Source organism: Empidonax traillii, unplaced genomic scaffold, assembly GCF_003031625.1.
Source record: "Empidonax traillii isolate 1590-97213 ecotype Southwest subspecies unplaced genomic scaffold, ASM303162v1 scaffold916:size242360, whole genome shotgun sequence".
Lineage (NCBI taxonomy): Eukaryota > Metazoa > Chordata > Aves > Passeriformes > Tyrannidae > Empidonax > Empidonax traillii.
Genome location: NW_020956109.1, coordinates 26,664 through 34,142, shown reverse-complemented (window position 1 = coordinate 34,142; position 7,479 = coordinate 26,664). Strand labels below are relative to the sequence as shown.

The 7,479-nt window shown below is 42.0% G+C and overlaps 1 non-coding gene across 1 annotated transcript; it reads left to right on the top strand.

Moving 5' to 3' along the window:
* Positions 1 to 687: 687 nt before the first annotated feature.
* TRNAV-AAC lies at positions 688 to 760 on the top strand. The gene has a single exon. It is a non-coding gene; the product is annotated as a tRNA-Val (tRNA).
* Positions 761 to 7,479: the final 6,719 nt, after the last annotated feature.

The window sequence follows — 7,479 nt, the reverse complement described above, 5'->3', positions numbered from 1 at the left end:
TTTAGTTTTGTTCTTTTTAACAAAAATCATACCATGCATGTATTGTTCCATGCAAAGAAAATGCCCTGTGCTCAATGAGGCAGGCCAACACTGGGATAGCTACTGATTTAACATCTCCTACAAGATCCTGGAAAGGCACAGATTGCCTGGCTATGGGACTGAATCTGTGGCTTATTGTGGGTTTTTTAGCCTCTCCACAATCTGTTTCTTCACCACAGTACAGCAGAGAAATTCCCCGTTCCCACCACCCTTAGAGCCAGCGAGGCCTGAAGGGCAGACTCCCAAGGATGTGCACAACCACAGTAAGCTCAGTGCGCATGCAGCAGTCTGCTAGGATGGCACTGCACCCAATGCAGGCAGATTTTGACCATGCAGCTCCAAGCCAGCATGGGCTCCTTCCAGGCACATAGGTGCTGGTAGCCTACACCGTATCTAGGCTCAATGAGCCACACTCCTGTTCCTACTCCAGGAACCAAGCCAGGCTGTGGTACCATCTGTCTGTTGACCATCTGAAACAATTGCGGGAGTTCTGCCACAGGCCAGATACAGGTTAGAGTTAGATGCTTTCTTCCAGATAGAGTTTTTCTGGTCCCATGGGAAGTCTCACACTACTACACAAAAAGAAACACTACTGACCACAGTCCCTGGTAAAGCAGATGCACGAGAATCACCAGTAGCATAGCTCAGGTTTCTGTAGTGTAGTGGTTATCACATTCGCCTAACACGCGAAAGGTCCCTGGTTCGAAACCAGGCAGAAACACCCAATTTTTGGGGTCTTCTTCAGTGCCCCTGGTGGTGCAGTGGCTAAACCGCAGCGCTGTCAACGCTGAGATCTGGATTCGATTCCCGGTTAGGACACTCCCCGGGCAGATGGAGCTCGCTAGCCCTGTAAGGCAATCCATCTACGTCCTGAGGACCTCGCTACCACCGTCCAAGTGTGCTTGGCCCCGGCAGATGAACCTCAGGATTAAAGGGTGGGCTCAGTTCCGTGCACACTGTGTCTCACCTAAAAAATCCAATGCGCAGGCTGGAAGGTGTAAAGACCTTCCCCGATTCTTCGTTCGCGAAGACTGGCCATTATACATATGAACTCAAGTTTTCTGAGTCTCAGGCCTACACTTGAGCCATTAAGCCAAGCAGGGACAACCTGAATACATTGAAGAAAGCTTCTTTCCCCTTTAAACACAGTTACTGTTTGAGAAGAGAGAAAGAATGAACACAGTAATCATTCTGCCATGCACTATCAGCTGTTATTGCCATCAAGGTCTTTGCTAACCACTCTAATTCCTGAAATAGCTACAAGAAAATGGGGTCAGTAAAGTGCCAATTGTTCATTTAAATTGCAGGGATGGAATCCAGACTCTAACAATATTTGCAAAAACAAGCTTCAAAGGAACACAGGTGACAATAATTAATTTCCAATTTCCACCTTTTGCGCAGACTGACCTGGATGAAGAAAAAGTGACTGAAGCATGAAAGAACACAAAATTGTTTCTTCAAAACACCTCTGATGAGGTAGAGTGTAGCAGGAGAAGGGAGCAATTCTGTTCATTCAGCCCTCCTATGAGAAGCTGATTTTTTGCTTCATTAGTTTGAATCAGGTCCAGCATGGATAATACTGAAGGAGTGCTTACTGGAGGAAGGCTCTTCCAAGGATGAAATAGGAATTAGAAACTAAAAGCAAACAAAGAGGCCTTTGTTGAGATGACACAACTGTACACCGGAAGATTTACCAAGCTATGTGGCAATACTGTTCTTTTTTATTTGCTCATTCGTGCAACTAGAGGCATGATATTTAATTCATCACCTAAAATGCTTTTACCTCACACAAGTGATTTTCAGATAGTGGCAGCTAATTCATTCCATACTGGATAGCTTCATCACTGAGATTCACCTCAAGTTACATAATCTTTTTTCTTATTTTCTGGAAAGTGCATCAAATTGTGCAGTTAAAAGAAAAGCAGAACCTCAAGGACTGGCCAGTCTGAGAGCTGCAGCAGTCATCTGGGAATCTTTATGCACAGAGAGCCAACAGGAGACATCCTGAAGATAACAGTACACATGCAGTGAATCTCCTTAGGCTCTTTGGAGTAGATGAGATAACTCACTACACGTAGAGAAGACTTGGACAGCTCAGTGAAAACACTTTGGGACAGCAGCATAACTTCTATTATGCTTAAAAAAACAATGATCAAGGCCTCTAACTTACACAACCCACAGAATACTCATAGTAGTAGTGAGTGAGTTACAGAAGTCAAAGGGGCATATAATTTTGCTTTTTACCATAACTGCACCTCTTGAAAATGCTAGAATTGAAAAGGAGTGGTCAGTAAGCAAGTGCCAAAAAGGCATGAACTACTGAACATTCATTTCATTTAGAAGCCCTGTGCTGTGGCTCCCTCTTTAGACTGATTAGATGGAGAAGTCACACCAGTAACTGTGCCAGCATCAAAACACCTGTTGGCCAAAACTCTGCAAACAGTCATTCCATCATGACAGGGTTTTGTCTCTCTGGAAACTCTGACTGCAACGTTTCTAACAGTGGACCATAGTTCACCAAGGTCCTTTGCTAGAGCCTGTTTTCTCAGAGTTAGTGTATTTTCAAGGCTTAAAAGAAAAGGGAATCCTTTAACTGATTCTCCACCTTGGCAGTAGTTTGCTTATCTTGCACTAGCTGTATTTTATCAGGCATATGGTACAGTAAAAAATGATATTAAAGAGATGATGGTGATGTTTAGGTCAGTATTTAATCTTGAAAACATTTTCTGTCAGTTAGGGACATTAGCACATACTTTAGGACAGATTCTCAGTTGGAATACGTAGTAAAGTACAGTAAGTATAACTGATTATTGCAACTGAGACCATGGATTTCAGTAAGAGTAAGCTGATTTGGTCTGGCAGAGAGTTATTTTATGTTATAAAAATTTGCTAACGATTTTGAGTGCTCTAGGATCCACTAGGGTACCTGGTACTTCTTGGTCCTATTGTAATTCCGGTCAGCGTTCCCCATCAACTTCAGTAAAGCATCTATTCTGAAAAGGGCACTGCCGAGCTCAGTCTGGTTAATCCTAAAATTTTAGGGTCCACCTCCCCTCCCTCAGTGGAATATCATCTTTTAATAGCATCCTTTCCACTAGCTCTCATAGGAATGTGGGTGCTATGCAATTCTAATGCATTTGGAAATCTTGCCCTTAGATAGTGAGACTTCTTGACCTCTAAGCACAAGTCTTTAAATCACCCAAATGTTAAAAGACTTACATCTCCATCTCAAAGCATGATTCTCCTTAAAGGTTATTTTTAAACAACTGATCCTTCAAAAGCCATCTGGTTTTACTGGTATTATAATCTACTCAGGAGACATGGATCCTTCTCCTTCTCACTGAAACTCTTTGTTCTAGTGTTTAAACTGGATTTACGTTAGTGACACCTCCTACTTATTAAAGAGTTCTCACTTGTCACTGCTCATAAACATTATTGCACTCAGGCACTTAGAGAAATGCAAAGTTTCATTCAAATGACATACTACCTTTTTCTCCAAAATACCAAAATCACTGGTAAAAGAGACTTGCCAGCACTCTCAACACTTTCCAAAATGCCACCTTTAACTGAGGTAAAGAGAGAATAATTTTTATGTTTTGTACTAAATACTACCCTCAAGATTACTCCAGTAAAAGCAATGCTTATCAGAGCAAGATTTGAGTGACTTCAGAATGGTGTCAGTGACAGGTTCTACCAGCAGTTCAGCAACTATAAGGGAAAGAAACAGGTCAGGTCTGCTTTCAACCCAGGAAATCTAAGCAACAATCTGGGAGCAGAACTGAAACACGTACACCTACATTTTGCTCAAGCCAAGACTGCAGTCCTGAGCTTGAGATTAAATGGAGCTCCTGGCCAGTGAGCAGGCAGTGAGGGTGGAGGACCTTGGCAAGGTCTCTTAGGGTAATTAGAGCTCATTGGTACACTCTGGACTCTGGCAAAACATGAAAGAATACATATTTTAATTACAGCATGACCAATCACACAGTATGAACAACAGATTCAAATAAGTCTCAGCAGTTATTTCCTGTAGGTTGAAATATGGCTGCAGAAAATGCCTGCTTAATAATTTAGAAGGATGGAAAAAACCAGTTCTTGTTTGCAAACAGAAGAGTACAAAAGTTTAAAGGGGTTAAATTAATCAAATAAATTATTAATTACAATTAGCTCATCCATTAGTGTCACGCATCTAAATGCACCAGTCAGCATCAGGGCTCTTTGTATCGGTCCCAAAAGGGACATTACAAAGTCCAAACACAGTCTTACAGGGACTAGAAGAGAGGACCTCCTCCAGCTGAATGTCCCACCACCAGTCTGCCAAGGTCAAAATACTCTTCTCCTTGCCTGGCCCAGTAAAACATTGTTTTCTACAAATGAGAAGGTTCCTTCAATAACAGTGACTGTGAATCTTGCTTAGCAAGACCCTACAACCCTGAGATTAGGCACATTGTGGAAAGTGGAGGGTAGAAGGACAAGGGGAAGAACATTTTGGGCAAGATCTGAGGTGAACTGAGCCCGTTTGCTTCTTCTATAAAGAATTTAAGCACTGAAAATGAGCACTAACAGGGTAGGACGTGTGTGTTGCTTTTTCCCCTGAATATATACTTCAAAAGAGGGTAATTCCTTTTGGAAGAGAACAAACAAGCATTTCTCTTTCCAACAGTGAATATGGGGAGAGGGAGGATGTCCTCCAGAAGCCGTAAGTCACCCAAGTCCTGTGAAGATTGGATTCAGACACTGGTGGTTATCTCCCCTTGCTGTGCCCCTGTGTGTCCAATATATGTAGGTAGCATATCGGATTGAACATTATGTCCATGGAAAGAGGGAGCACAGGTCTCAGTGTGAGCATTATAGTACCCAACACGGAAAAACTTAGATCAGCAGTTTACAGTTTCAATGACAGAGCAAGGACCAAACTGTGGGTCCCACAAGTCACAGTCCAGTACCTGATTCAGTGGACCACAACCCAGGTTGCTTAGGTTGCTTAAGAAAAGGTCTTAAAATATATGTAGCATGAAGCTTTTATGTGTTACACTATCAGGATCAATAGAACAATTCTGTTCTGCAGAACTATATTCTACCAGAACTCAAAAGACTGATTAGTACAAAAGTTTCAATAGTATATTTTTGTGATACCATTTATTATCCCACATGGTTTGACATAGTGTAGTATATTGCACCTATAAATCAGTTGCAGCAAATTATTTAATGATGCATTAACTGTGGAATTTCACATATATTACAGTTCTTTAGCCAATGTTGAATGCTTTTTCAACAGCTTAATCCATCCCAGAAGTACTGAAGCAGGCATATTCATTCATCATCAGGGTGCACATAGTCTTCTCTTTGCTCTTTTTATTTTATTAAAGTCCTCGATCTACAAGCATGGCATTAAATAATTCCCCAGAACTTATTCTTCACAACATTCCTGCCATTAACCTCACCCTTCTATTGCAAAAAAAAGTCTTTTCATTCTCTATTAGATTCATGCTGTCCTTTGGCACAGGTTAAGCCTGGCATTGACTTAGGCCACAGTGCCGAGAATTCACAGATGACTCACTGGTGCCCTGGCAACAAAGGATGAAAGAAGGTAGAGTTACTGAATGCCCTCTTTTCTTCAGTCTTTACTGCTAAGGCCAGCCCTCAGGAATCCCAAACCTTAGGGGCAAGAGAGAAAGTCTGGAGAAAGAAAGATTTGCCCTTTTCAAGGAGGATTGGGTTTGAGATTGTATTGACAAACTGGATACCTGTAAATTCATGGGTCCTGATAGGATGCACCCACAAGTGCTGAGGGAGCTGTCAGATGTTATTGCTGACACTCTCCATCATCTTTGTAAGGTCATGGAGAACAGGAATAGTGCCTTAGGACTGGAGGAAAGACAGTGTCACTCCAATCTTCAAAAGTGCAGGAAGGAAACTACAGGTCAGTGAAGCTCACTTCCATCCCTGGGATCAGAACTGAGTCCAGACTTGTTCAACTTCTCTATCAGGGACTTGGATGGACAGAGTGCACCCTCAGCAAAGGAAAAGTGGCCAATACTCCAGAGTGCTGTGTAGACATTCAGGGAGACCTGAACAGGCTGGAGAGATGGGCAGAGAAGATTCTTCTGAAGTTCAGCAAGGGCAAATGCAGGGTCCTTCACTTGGGGAGGAATAACCAGTGGATTGTGACCAGCAGGTCAAGGGAGGCCCAGGTGAGGCTTTACCTGGAGTATTGTGTCAAATTCCAGGTTCCTCAGTTCAAGAAAGAACAGAGACAAGGAAAAGATACAAAAAAGTGTGATTATAGAAGATTGTTTTGTGGGTTTGGTTTTTTTGCTTACAAGATGTCCCTTGCTAGAGATTCTTCCGAGGTCTTTGAGGCATCCAGAGTTGGACCAGAAAATGTTTTTTGAATTGTTTTTTTAAGAATATCAGACATCAAAATAACCTTCTTAATTTTATGATATTCATCTCATGGTTGTGAACCCATCAACACTTCCACAGACAGAAACCTACTAGTTTTACTCTTCAGCACTACATTTTGGTGTCTACATAAGAGGATAAGCATTCTAGACCTTCACGGAGTTCTAGATAAGCACCTCAACAAGTTCCTCCATTTTGGGAAAATCCTTACAACCTTTAGCTTTTAAAATCACCTTTCCAAGCATCTTCCATCTCCTCCAGTTCCTGCATAAAACTGCTTCAAATCCTGGAGAGCAATGTGGAGAGTGATGATTGATCTTTCTTCTGCCACTTGTCACTGCTGGCACAGGAAGACAGAATAACTTGCTTGTGGCTATTCTTCTTGGCAGTTGTCTCTCCTCTCCACTCACTCACGGAGATAAATGCTGTCATGGCAGAACACAGCCTTAAGGTAACTCTTCTGTACAATATGGAATGTTAGCATTGTGTTTCATTATATGACATTGGTTTTAAAAGCTCCTCCCCTTCAGTTGATACCTTTTTTACTATAATATTCATTCTAATTTTGCTATGTGCTTTTTCTTCTACCTATTTTTCATGTCCTCGCTCTGGTGGTAATTCATGCAGATCCTGCCTGTTCAGTCTTTTTTATGCAGAGTAACTATGGCACAAGGGCAAAGAGTTGGATCATGTTGCTTTCTTTTTCATCTTTAGAAATGGAGCACAAATGTCTGAGGCATTGTTCATGGGTCTGGATATCCTTCTTAGACCAAACCTCAGGATACTAAGTTAGAGAAACGGAACCATTTTGGAAAGTCAGTGTGGTCTCTAGGAGGCAAAATTGGGCTAAAATTCTAGAGGGAATGAGGAAACCAAAAGCTTATAATTCAACAGCATACAGGGAGAAAAGGTCACGCCAGTTGTCTTCCTAATAACCACTGCAGAAAGAAGGCAGGGGGCACAAGACCAGATTTCTTAAAATGCAAAGCCTCTCCTCTCAGTGGAGTCAGGAGGATGTCTCCAGCCAGCTTATTTATC